Genomic DNA, 12,111 nt, shown 5'->3' on the forward strand with positions numbered 1-12,111 from the left:
GCCAGTAGGAATTCCGTTGAGACCTGTAGTAGAGGACCCTTATGTGTTTTTTTTTCTGAAGATGAACAGACAGTGTGATAGTGTATAAAACAAATTAAATTGCAATAAAAAACATTTATGAGGAATAGTGATCTTAGGCTTAAGGAAGATAGTGAAGAACTTTAGTAAGAGAAAAATATGAGGAGCTAAACTGGAGAAATCTTAATTGAATAATAAAAGAACCAATCAATCAGTTATTTATTTTGTGCCAGACACTATGCTAAATTATAGGGATATAAATATAAAGAATAAAACAGTTCAAATTCACAAGAAACATGGATTCTAAAGAAGGAGATAGTAAGGATATATGGAAACATATGCAGAATAAATATATATGTATTATTAAGTAATTAGGAAGGGGGATCACTAGCACTTGAGGAGGTCTAAAAAGTGGTAATTGAGCTACATCATAAAGGAAGAGAGACATAGACTTTTTTGAGGCCTAGATAAGGAAGGAGTGCACTGTAGTAATGAGAAATGGACAGTGCAAAGGGAGATGGTGTATTGTATGAAGGGTACAGAGAGTAAATTATTTTGGCTGTACTGAAGAGTGTAGAAGGGTGAATACTGCCCAAGGAGGCTGGAAAGTTAGTTTGGATAGTGAACCTTGCAAAACATGACCATGAATAACTTAGATTATACATATTAAGATAAGATCAAAATGTGTCCAAGATTTAGGCATAAAGAATAAGATCATAAATAAATTAGAGGAATATAGAATAGTTTACCTCTCAGACTTGTGGAGGAGGAAGGAATTTGTGTCCAAAGGAGAACTAGAGATCATTATTAATCACAAAATAGAAAATTTTGATTACATCAAATTAAAAAGTTTCTGCACAAATAAAACTAATGCAAACAAGATTAGAAGGGAAGTAACAAATTGGGAAAACATTTTTACAGTTAAAGGTTCTGATAAAGGCCTCATCTCCAAAATATACAGAGAATTGATTTTAATTTATAAGAAATCAAGCCATTCTTCAATTGATAAATGGTCAAAGGATATGAACAGCCAATTTTCAGATGATGAAATTGAAACTATTTCCACTCATATGAAAGAGTGTTCCAAATCACTACTGATCAGAGAAATGCAAATTAAGACAACTCTGAGATACCACTACACACCTGTCAGATTGGCTAAGATGACAGGAACAAATAATGATGAATGTTGGAGGGGCTGTGGGAAAACTGGGACACTGATGCATTGTTGGTGGAGTTGTGAAAGAATCCAACCATTCTGGAGAGCAATCTGGAATTATGCCCAAAAAGTTATCAAAATGTGCATACCCTTTGACCCAACAGGGCTTATACTACTGGGCTTATATCCAAAGGCAATACTAAAGAAGGGAAAGGGACCTGTATGTGCCAAAATATTTGTGGCAGCTCTTTTTATAGTAGCCAGAAACTGGAAAATGAATGGATGTCCATCAATTGGAGAATGGTTGGGTAAATTATGGTATATGAATGTTATGGAATATTATTGTTCTGTAAGAAATGACCAACAGGAGGAATACAGAGAGGCTTAGAGAGACTTACATGAACTGATGCTGAGTGAAACGAGCAGAACTAGGAGATCATTATACACTTCAACAACAATACTGTATGAGGATGTATTCTGATGGAAGTGGATATCTTCAACATAGAAAAGAGTTAATCCAGTTCCAATTTATCAATGATGGACGGAATCAGCCACACTCAGAAAAGGAACACTGGGAAATGAGTGTAAACTGTGAGCATTGTTTTTTTTTTGTTTTGTTTTGTTTCTCTTCCCAGATTATTTTTACCTTCCGAATACAATTCTTCCTGAACAAATTCAGTTCTGCACATATATATTGTACCTAGGATATACTATAAGATATTTAATATGTATGGGAATGCCTGCCATCTAGGGGAGGGGATGGAGGGAAGGAGGGGGAAAATTCGGAACAGAAGGGAGTACAAAGGATAATATTGTAAAAAAAATTACCTATGCAAATTTACTGTCAAAAATGTTATAATTATAAAATTAATTAAAAAAAAGAAAGGTGAAAAAAAAAAAGATTATACATGTTTCTTGGGGGGGAATAATCAACTTTAATGCCATTTTATTCCATGAAGACTGTTGTGAACTACATTTATTTTCTCTAACCTATAAATATACTTGTTTAATCTTCAAATTTTGAAACAGGCATACTTGTGCTCTGATGTTAATTGGCAGGATAAATTACTTATAAAAGTAAATTTAATAAACCTGTGTATTTCCAATTAAATTTTATTTTTAATATTGTTGTGGTAACTTTTCCAGGATTTTTTTCAACTTTTTGGGAATAATTTTTTTAATCAAGAAATGAGATGGCAAATCCTTGGATTTCCCAGATATAAGAGCTTTCAAAGATATTTTAAACTGGTCTTGGATCTACTATACATATTAAAAAGCAGAACCTCTCCAAAAAGACTATTAGGGAGATATTAAATCAATTTTAAACTTCATCTGAATATTCTCATGGATTCTGTGAGATTATTTATGGTCATAGTCTAAGACCAAAATATGGAGAGTGAATTTGAAGTTTGAAGAGGAATAACTGGTCACTTTCAACGTAATGTTATGTGGTAGAGGCTGAGTAGGTACTGGATAGATATTCTAGATAATTCTTGAGGTAGTGTCTTTGTAGGGCAGACTGCCCTTGGCTTATATTCTGCTTTCTAAAGAAATGCATACTATTAATTAAAAATTAGCCAGTGGGAGAGACATTCCCCTATGTGCTGACACATAAGATTCCCTCTATACTCTTTGACCCAACAATACCACTACTGGAAATATTTCCAAAGATGATGAGAGGAAAAGGAAATGAATCTAAATGTAATAAAATATTTATAGATGCTTTCTTTTGGTGACAAAGAACTGGAAATTGCAGTGATGCTTGTCAATTGGGGAATGGTTGAATTAGTTATGGTATATGTTCATGATGGAATACTCTTGTGCTATAAGAAATGATGAGTTCATGGCTTTTAGAAAAACATGAATAGATTTGCATGAAATAATGAAAGTAAAATGAGCAGAACCAAGAGAATATCATATACAATATGGCAATATTAAGACCAACTTTGAGCAGCTGAGTCATTTTGACTATTGACTATCCAAATTAAAAATAAAGACAATGCATTCAGAGAAAGAAGTGAAACAGAAATACGTGTAGAATGGTTTCACATATATCTTACTTATTTGTGTCTAATGGACACTCTAACCCTCTAGGGTAGTGGAGAAGGGGAAAAGAAAAGAAGGGGGGAAAGAAATTTACTGATAATTTTATTACATATTTAAAAGGAATTGGAAGTTTTACATAATTTGCAGTTCCATGTACAATTATCTTTTTCTCTACTGTGTTGTAGAAATGCTTTTTTAAAAAATTTCATAAATTAAAAATAAATTTAATTTAATTTAAAAATATTCTCTCTAGTATACTTCCATTACCTGCTTGCCTTGTGAATCCTTATAACTCCAGATGACTAGGCTAAAAGGAAGCCTGACTTGGGTCAACATTGACCAAGGGGATATCATGACATAAAATATGGAAATCACTCTGGTTCTACTACCCTTTCATGTATAGGGCATTTCCTGCTCTCTATCAACCAGCCATCACATCCAAAACACTCAGACAAATGAAATCAGAGACCAGGCTCCTAATGAGAGGAAGAAGATCCCTCAATACCCTCCATCATGACTCTCTTAAAATCATTTTAGCTCAATAAAGAAATAACATGTAAATAGGAGAACAATTGGTGCACACTGGTTACACTAACATACACATTTCAAGAATACATTGAAAAAGTGAAGAGATGATCATTAAATAATAAAGAATATTGGCCCATTGGTTACATATACAAAGGAAGATTTGCTCTAGATTTATCCTGCCTTTTGCCACATGCAAGTATTAGATTGTGAAATAAAAAAGAAGTTTGACCAGATGTTTTCTTTGATTTGGCCTAGAAAATAGCTCATTGAGAATAAATCTTCTCAATCTATATTTCCTATGCATGACTCTTTGGTCTGAGAAGACTGAACAATCTCCTGAAATTATTATATCAGGTAATGGATACTTAGAAAGTATAAAATTCAGAAACCTGTAATATTTGTTCCAGACATCTGAAGATCGGTATGTACATTAGCAGGGGAAATCTATAGGCTGGGTCATAGCAGGTCAGACTTGTTTGGGAAGATGGATCAGAACCAAGAAGAAAAAGTTCTATTTTGAATCCACTTGCTGAGAAATTGATGCTAGTATGTGAGTGACCAGCCCACATTTGTTTTGATCAAAATGTGAACACACTGGATAAGAAATGGTGAGGGTAAGAGTCAATATGAATATGAGATGAATTAGGTGATATATATTCCCCCCTTCTTAATGGTATTTAATGTTTCCCAATTACATGTAAAAGATATTTTTCAACATTAACTTTTATAAGATCCTGAGTTCCGAAATTTTCTCTCTTCCTTTCCCCTCCCCAAGACAACAAGTTATCTGATATAAGTTATACATGTGCAATCATATTCATCACATTTACATCTTGGTCATGAGAGAAGAATTAGAACAAAAGGGAAAAACCATGAGAAAGAAAAAACAACAACAATAAAAATAGTATGCTTTAATCTCCAGAGTTCTTTCTCTGGGGATGGATAGAATTTTCCATCATGTTCAAACAATTCCAATAGACTTGTGATGGAAAGTGCCATAGAGATGAAGGAAAGAGGGAGAAAAATTTGGAACATAAGGTTTTGCAAAGTTGAATGTTGAAAACTATCTTTGCATGTATTTGGAAAAATAAAATACTATTAAAATTTTTAAAAACAATTTAAAAAGAATTTTCTATCATGAATCTTTTGGAACTGAGATTACTATATTGCTGAGAAAATTGTTTATCAAAGTTGATCATTGCACAATGTTGCTATTACTATGTACAATGTTCTTCTAGTTCTCTGCAGTTTATTCCAGAGGCCAACTGTAAGACTTTACATTTATCTCTATTACATTTAACCTTTTTAGGTCTGAAACATATCTAGCCTATCAAATTATTTTTATAACTCGACCGTGTGATTTAACATTAGATACACTTTCCAGATTTGCATCACCTATAAACATTAATATATATTTTATTGTTTTTAAGAAAAGAATAAAGGAAGAAGGAATGAAAAAAAGAAATATTTTTTAAAATTCTGTTAAAGTAAGAGTTATGCAAGGCTAAGTTCCCCAGCTGGGAGCCAAGAATAGAGACCCTTAGGCTTTCAGCTTTTTTGCTTTCAGGCCAGAAGTTACAATCAAGGAAGGCCACTTGTTTCTTCTACTTGCAAACCAAGAGCAGATTTTCCATCAATAAAGAGAACTTGGAGGTGGAAGAAATTGTTGAGGTCCTATAGTTGCCTCAATAACCCTATATTCATCTCCCTGTTCACTATCCACATCATCCAGTTTCTGTAGGGTTAACATAACTTTCTTCAAATGCTCTTTCATGGTGGCTGAGGCTACCATTTTCAGTCAGGAGCATCAAAACTGGACTGCCTCAAATGGACTACTAGATGTCTACCTTTCATATCTCCTTGCCTTTTCTTTCTTAGATTGATCTAAAAGTAAAAACAAAAAACCTCAAAAACATTTCAGTTCCATTTTAAAGGTTAAAAAGCCAAAATTCCAAAGGAGAGAACATAAAGAAACTTTGTGGCTTGCTTCTTGCCTAAAATTCACTGGCATCTTTTGGAATAATTTGTCCATGTCTCAGTTCTCATAAAATCAAATTACTGTGGAATAAATACTAAGCCTGGAATAACAAATATTTTTATCTCACATTTTTAGAAATTCTTCATCAGGCTCAAGTATTTTACCAGTCTACTGAGAATTCAAGAACTTAAAAGCTAAAAACATTTCTTCCCCAACAACCACTTTAGATTATTCAGATAACCATAGCACTTAGTGTTACATTCTTAGGCAATTATAATTTGTCTCACAAGGTATCTTTTTGTTAGAATTAGACATAGAGCACTACAGCAAATTTTAAAGAATTATTTACAGGGTGAAGCAGATATTAATCTTTCTTAAATACATGCATGTACAAGTATATCTATCTATTTCTATGTACCTATTGGATATTTTGAATTCTATGTACCACAGTTGTCATAAATTCAATTTATTAGAAACTGATCTTATTATTTCCACCCACCCACTAATCTCTTCCCTCCTCCCAATTTTCCTATAACTATAAAGGGCATTATCTTTTTTTCAATCATTCAAGCTTGCAATCTAAGTAGGATTCTAGGCTTCTCACTATTACCCTTCTCTAGATCCAGAGGGCTGTTAAATCCTATTGATTTTCATTTTATAAAACCTCTGGTATATTCCCTTCTCTTCTCTGCTATCACTCTGACCCCACATCATCACCTGTGAGCTTCTTGAGAAGAAGGGCTGGTATTTTTTTTTTTGCCTTTCTTTTAAACTCTAGTGCCTAACAGTATGAGGAACTTAGTATCTACTTCATAAATGACTGACTTACTACAGTAGTAGATGAAGAGCACATTTATCATAGCAAACTTTTTTATAGTGCCTGATCAATAAATATTTGTTAATTTGATTTGATCCAGATGAGCAGGCTGATTCAGAAAAGCCTGGAAAGACTGATATGAACTGATTCTGAGTGAAGTGAGCAAAACCAGGAGAACATTGCTCATGGTAACAGCAAGATCATGTGATGATCAACCATGTTAATCTTAGCTCTTCTCCTCAATGCAGTGATCTAAGATAATTCTGATAGACTTGGGATGGAAAATGTCTGCATGCAGACTGAATGCCAATTGAAGCATACTATTTTCACTTTTTTCATTTTGTTTTCTTTTTTTTTTTCTCATAGCTTTTCCTCTTTCATTCTTATTTATATTTTACAATATAACAAATATAGAAAGATGTTTTAAATGATTATATATGCATAACATCAGTTTGCTTGCTGTCTTGGGGAGGAAGGACATAAGGGAGGGAGGAAAAAAATTTGGATCAAAATCTTACAAAAATATGTTGAAAACTAACATATAAAATGTAATTGGAAAAAATAAAATACCATTGAGGAAAAATTAATTTGGTCTGCTTTTAATAAAAGAAAACAATCCCTATTTTTTGGCCTATGATCAGACTAGAATCAACAGTTTTTTGCAATCCAATACATAATACTATACAAACCTGTTGCTTAACTATTAGATTGTGATCCTTTGTGTCAAAAGATATATCATGACACAAAGCAACTGGCTATAATTTGGGGGTATGTCTCACTTCTCTGGTTTGTTATGCACATATCTGGACTCTACCAAGGGTTTTTAGGACAGATCCCAAGGAGAAATTCCCGTATTTTCTTTTCTCCCTTGAGCTCCTTCAGGGAATCCTAAAGCTTTTCCCTTTGGCAATGGGAAAATATTGTTTAACTTTCTTCATATTATATATTTACCTTTTTAAAAGAAGCTAAACATCAATATTTGCTAGTTGTGGGCACATTTATTTAGAATAATTTGGAAGGAGAAAGAGGAAGAAGAGGAGGCTATAGCAATGGCAACTGAAGATAGTTCAATAAATAGAGAACTAGGCTTGGAATTATGAAAACCTTGATTGACTAATATAATAGAAAAAAAGAAAATGACAAATACTGAAGAATATGTGGAAAAATTGAAATGCTAATGTATATTGTTGGTGCAGTGGTAGATTGCTCCAGTCGTTATAGAAAATAATTTGGGTCTATGCCTAAAGGTCTATAAAACTATGTATACCCTTTGATTCAGCAATATTAACACTAGATCTGTATCCTAAAGTGATAAAAAACAAAAAATAAAGGGGCATATATGTACACAAATATTTATAGCGCTCTTTTAAGTGGAGACCAAGAATTGAAAATTGAAGGAATGCCCATCAATTAGGAATGTTGAACATATTGTAGCATATAATTGTGATGTATTGTACTATAAGAAATGACAAGAAGACTCTACTCAGAAAAACCTGGAAAGACTTACATGACTTGATGCAAAATGAAATAACTATAATTAATAACTGTAATAATTCTGTTGCTTAGGGCTTGTGAAAATATTCAGCTCAGAAAATTGAGATGAATGTAGGAGATTCTGCCATATCTTTCTAATGAGTAATTTATTCAATGAAATGTTACTTACTTTTGTAAACTGAATTAACTCTTAAGCACTTATGTGATACAATGGTTAGTGAAGTAGTTCAGGGAAAGACCTGAGTTCAAATGTAACCTCAGACATTTATTCATGATATGATCCTGGGTAGGTGGCTTTCTCAAATTCCATTTGCCCTAATTTCCTCATCTGTAAAATGGGAGTAATCAAAAGGTTTTTGTGAAGATCAAATAAAATATAAAATACTCTGTACTGTAAATCCAAAGCACTATGTAAATGTTAAGTATTATTGTTACTATTGCAATGGGCATGTTATTTATATCAATAAATGATTTCCTTTAATTAGATAGTACCTCTGTGGTCCAAAGGAATGGCATATATCTCCAAAAGTTCACTAGAATAATTCTGAATGTTAACTGCTAAGTCATCGGAACAACATTTGGAAAAGGTCTTCTAAATTATAGAAGCTCTTACAAGGGGAAGATACAAGAAGCATCTAAATCAAAATGCACCATAGGAGAGAATTATTTTAAAAGACGTTTTATATAAAAGGAAAGAAGTAAATTAGAATAATTTGTCCAAGAAAATTTTTATAAAAGAAGATTTTAGAAAGCCAACAATGAAAATTATTACTTCTTGTAAAGAAATAAAATATCAAATGCTTAAATTGTTAAAACATAATAGGCCTTTTAAAATGGAACTTTAGGAAAACATTTCTCTGACATGTCTTATGTATTCAACATTAGAAGACAGGTCATAAAGCATGAACATGAAATGAAAGTAGTAATACTATAGATTAAATAAGAAAGCAAAGGGATAAATGTTCAAACAAAGGATGATGCTGTTTCTCAAAGGAATACATCTATTTGGAAAAACTGAACTGATGAACTTGAATGTCAAAATAAAATGTGTAGAATTTATACAGTTCTTGGAGACAAAAAGATGACATATTTCCTTCTTTTGAAATAGGTAGTAAGTCATTTGACAATCTATGGTAAATAAATTCAAAGTTTTTGGAGGAGAAAATAATTTGTTTTTCGTTGTTTGTTCATTTGCTGCTTTTACCTTTAAGAAATTTCTGTATTGGAGAGTAAAGGTGCAATTTTCAGCTCAGTATGGGGCCTTCTCATCCTAGATATTTTTCAGCTCCTGAAGCAGTCTACATTCATCTCTTTTCAACTCTTCAACTCTTTTCTATTATATAGAAAAAAGACACAGTTCCTGACTCTCCCTCCCTGCAAAAGAGGGAGAAGTATTACACATAAAAATGATATGCCTCTGTTACAGGGAGGTAGTTTTGATAAAGTAAAAATAACATGTGTTTGCTGTCAAGTCTCACTAGTTTAAAATCAATCATAAGTGGGATGGAATGGTTCACTTTAAGCCAAAATACTGAATAGCTTTTGAAGCAAAGAAGCTAGTCTTAGAGAAAATGCTTACCCAGAAAGAGAAGTATGTATAATCATTAGTTCAGATAATATTGCTAAAATTAAAAAAAAATATTGTATTTTCAACAAGGTTTAAGATAAATAAGCCTGATTTGTCAGAAATATCCAAATCAGCCGTTTTCTTCTGAGTACTAAAACATCCATTCAAAATGGGAATTTGTAAATTTATGGTCTTATATTACAAGTTTTCTTATTGAACTCCAGCTGCTAGAAACAAAGTAAAGTTTTATAAATACTAAAAAATTATTAAATTATCTACATGTAATATCTCTCTATATTAAATTCCCACTTATGTGAAGATGATTAAGATTGATGCCAGAGAAGGGGCAATGATCTGGTATAATGCTGTAATTTCTATTGTTACACAGCTTTCTTATTTGGGATCTCTTCTGCTTTCCTCAGGATAATGTGGGCTTCGGGATTAAAAAGTTTGACCAATTAGGGACTTTTTCTTATATTTTGCCAAGAAAGAAAAAAGGGTACTTGAGATCTTCTGAAGATAAAGTGATCATGTTTCAAGTGGCAAATTAACACACAGCCAGCCAACACAGCTAATAGATCAAATAAGGGCTTTATAAATTTTGTTTTAATCATAGAGAATATGTAGATAAAACTGTTTCAAGTTTAAACCTACCTGCTTGCCTTTTAGCAAGACATCTGAGGTAGGGGAAGTCACATCTTCCCAAATGACTTCACCCATCATACAACACTAACCCCTCCCCATCCCACAAAGAACAAGGAAGAATGAAACAAAAAGAGATATATAAAAAGAAAAATTGAGAGAACCATCTTGAAGACAGGAAAAGATTTTATTTATAATGGCTACCTACATAGTTCTAGAGTTTGAAAGTTGGTACTGACCTAGATATGGTATATTGCTCCATATTGCATCTATATTCAATCCCTCCTATCTCTACCTAATTGGATTAGGGACACAAGTTACTTAGGTACTTTTCAATATCCTTCCCCTGACATGACCAAAAAGATGGGCTTGGGAAATATGTTTTGCTGACACTGGCATACAATGCTCAACTTGGGCCAAGTCCCCAGTATCACTTCTAAATTTGAGTTTCTTTTTAATGCTCTTTTTGGAATACTCTCCAACATAAAATGGATACGAGGACAAATAGCCATTATTAGAATTACTGTTTTGTTACATATATACATTTTCTAATTTTTAAGGTGTACATAATAGAGATCCTTATTGTCATATGCAATTCTCTTTATTTAGATTAGGTAATCATCATACTAAAAATAAAAAGATATGAACCAGTTGTAGGAGCCAAAAAGAGGGATGAAAGAAGATAAGTGAATAGCTATTTGTTATATCCTTTCAAATACATTGTTCACATTATTTCAAAGAAATATCATCTTGATGATTACTTAGTCAATTTTTGCATAAGAGGTCTAACAAAAATATAACATCCTTTTTCATATGGCAAATAGTTAAAATTGGGGGAATGTTCATCAATTGGGGAATGGTTGAACAAGTTGTGATATATGGATATGATAGGATACTATTGTGCTATAAGAAATGATAAGCAGGCAGATTTCAGAAAAAAATGGAAAAATTACATGAAACTTACATGCAAATTACATGGACCAAGAAAACATTGTATACAGGATTAGCAACATTGTGCAATGAATAACTTAGCTCTTAGTAATGCACTGATCCAAGATAGTTTCAGAGTTCATGATAAAGAATGCTATCCACATCCAGAGAAAGAATTGATGGAGTCTGAATGCAGATCAAAGCATAATATTTTCACTTTATTTTTTCATCTTTTTTCCTTTTGGTCTATTTCTTCTTTCACAATATGACTAAAATGGAAATGTTTTATATGATTGCCATTTCTTGGAAGAGAAGGGTAAGGATGAAGGAGAAAAATTTGGAACTTTAAATATTTTAACTGAATGTTAAAATTTGTTTTTACATATAATTTGAAAAAAATAGTATTTTAAAATTAGTTTGGTCATAAATTCTTCCCTTATCCATAGTTCTGACATTTTTCCATACTCCCCTAATTTACTTATGATATCACTCTTTATGTCTAATTCATTTATTCAAACTTTATCTTGGTATACAGTATGAAACCTTGGTTGATTCCTAGTTTCTGCCAAACTGATTTCCAATTTTTCTAGCAACTTTTTGTCATATGTTGAGTTCTTATTCCAAAAGCTTGAATCTTTGAGTTTATCCAACACCAGATTACTAGATTACTTTTCCCTGTATGTATTGTATGCCGAATCTATTCCATTGATCCACCACTGTATTTCTTAGCCACTACCAGATTGTATCTCATCCCATAGAATAACACTCAGTTTTGGAGGAATAAATTGTTTTTAGTTTTATGTCTATATATATATATATATTTGCCTTTTGGAATGTTGTATTCAAATAACTCTCATTTAAAGAAGAAGCTCCCAAGACTTATATGATATTAACTGTGTTATTTTGCTAGTTGAACTCCTTTTTCAATGTTTAGA

Source organism: Sminthopsis crassicaudata, chromosome 1, assembly GCF_048593235.1.
Source record: "Sminthopsis crassicaudata isolate SCR6 chromosome 1, ASM4859323v1, whole genome shotgun sequence".
Classification (NCBI taxonomy): Eukaryota; Metazoa; Chordata; class Mammalia; order Dasyuromorphia; family Dasyuridae; genus Sminthopsis; species Sminthopsis crassicaudata.